Source organism: Gekko japonicus, unplaced genomic scaffold (genome assembly GCF_001447785.1).
Source record: "Gekko japonicus isolate JY-2015 unplaced genomic scaffold, Gekko_japonicus_V1.1 scaffold159, whole genome shotgun sequence".
NCBI classification, from domain to species: Eukaryota; Metazoa; Chordata; class Lepidosauria; order Squamata; family Gekkonidae; genus Gekko; species Gekko japonicus.
In genome coordinates, this window is record NW_015169177.1 from 1,412,501 (window position 1) to 1,414,410 (window position 1,910).

General features: G+C 41.2%; 1 protein-coding gene across 1 annotated transcript in view; it reads left to right on the forward strand.

Annotated features, from left to right (window-relative positions):
- Window positions 1-1,910, forward strand: part of LOC107114506 (anoctamin-2-like) — a 278,223-nt gene that overhangs the window by 38,014 nt on the left and 238,299 nt on the right.

The window sequence follows — 1,910 nt, forward strand, 5'->3', positions numbered from 1 at the left end:
TTTCTATTCTGATGTTGATGTGATCATTTGTAAATGTGAGGTAACACAGGGCCTGGACCAAAATATTGCTATGTGGGCCCTTTTCCTTCAGCCTTCAGTTGATAGCATAATGTATTTATATATTTGACATATAATACATGTAATATTTAGTTACAGAGTGATGGTTCTGTTATTAGTGGTTCACAGTATAGGTAGATAGACTTCATATTTGCCTCAGTAAGCCACTGTTCTGAGGGACAAAAGTTAAAATTGTTACAACCAGATGTTTATAACCTAGGGTTGCCAAGTGGTGGTTGGAGATCTCCTGGAATTACAGACGGTCTCCAGGTTCCAGAGGTCAGTTCCCCTGGACAAAATGGCTGCTTTAGAAGATGGACTCAATAAAAATTATACCCCACTGAGGTCCTTCCCCAAACCCTGCCCTCCTGAGACTCCATCCCCAAATCTCCAGGAATTTCCCAGCCCAGAGCTGGCAACCCTATATACAATCTTGTTTGTCTACTAACCTTAAGCAAGAGGAACCAATATACTGGGGGGCTTCAGGCTTGCGGGGGCTGGGGCTAGTTCTGCCCCTTTGCTTTTGCCTGTCTGCCCCCTCTCCTGCTATTCTTATTCCATTAATCCTTGTACCAACAGGATGGTTCTTATGTGGTATACAGAGTGATTTATTTGCTACAGTGCGAGCTTGTCTAGGAAATGATTCAGGTACCTCGTCTTTTTGAAATTAAAAAGATTCATGTGCCAATTTTTTTTGTTGCGACAAACACTGCTTCCATTATGAAACTTCTGAAGACCAGTGTGCATGTTACCTTCTTCGTTTTATTTTTAAATGTCACCCTGTTTGCCCCCAAGTTGGTAATTTTGTTGTTGATGAGATCAAGACACATACAATGGTTGTACAGAAATTTGGCTTTTGCTGTTTGCTACTTTGGCATTAAGAAGAACCAGGCTGGTTGATTATGTGTTTTTCCATCTGCTCCGCCAAGTCCGAGAGCTGGTGGGGCAGAAAGACCAACTCCTCCTTTCTTCTTCTGGGAAATCCGATTTGCACTTTATTTTCATCACCTACTTCATGCTCCTTTGTAATGTATGACTGTTCCCCCCTCTTTTTGTCTTTGGGCTTCTGAGCATTTGATTGGGGAGCATGTTTCCCCCCACTTAATAGAAGTGACATTCCAAGCAACAGTTGTAGGGTTGGGGGGCTTGAACCAGGAACATCATGGCCTGTGAGTGAGGCCAAGCTTAGTAAACGTACAGGGAATTTTTCAAAGCAGACAAAAATGCAGGCAGTCTGGTTGGCCTGTTAATACCAGACATCAGTGTTATTAAATGTTTTTCCTAGGATCAGCTGAAAGTCACAGTAGCGGTGATCTAATGTCAGAGTTTCACAGAGGTGTTAAAAGTGGGGTGGGGGCATGAGAAAAAGGGCACGGTGCAGTGTATCACTGTCCTAAAACGGTTCTTCCAGACTACGTTAGTTTATGCTGGGTACAAAAACATGTTAGGTAAAATGGAAGTCTTCAGATCTGTCTCTAGCATTGATTGGAGCAATGTGCTCCTTGTAAAAAAACAACAACAACATGACAGTCCTTGTATTAGCCAAATGGGAATTAATTTTAGATTAGGGTTGCCAACCTCCAGGCAGTATTCTCGAAGTCTTCAGATCTGTCTCTAGCATTGATTGGAGCAATGTGCTCCTTGTAAAAAAACAACAACAACATGACAGTCCTTGTATTAGCCAAATGGGAATTAATTTTAGATTAGGGTTGCCAACCTCCAGGCAGTATACTCCACCCTATATATATATATATATATATATAAATCCACCCTATCTATCTATCTATCTATCTATCTATCTATCTATCTATCTATCTAAATCCACCCTATATATATATATAAATCCACCCTAT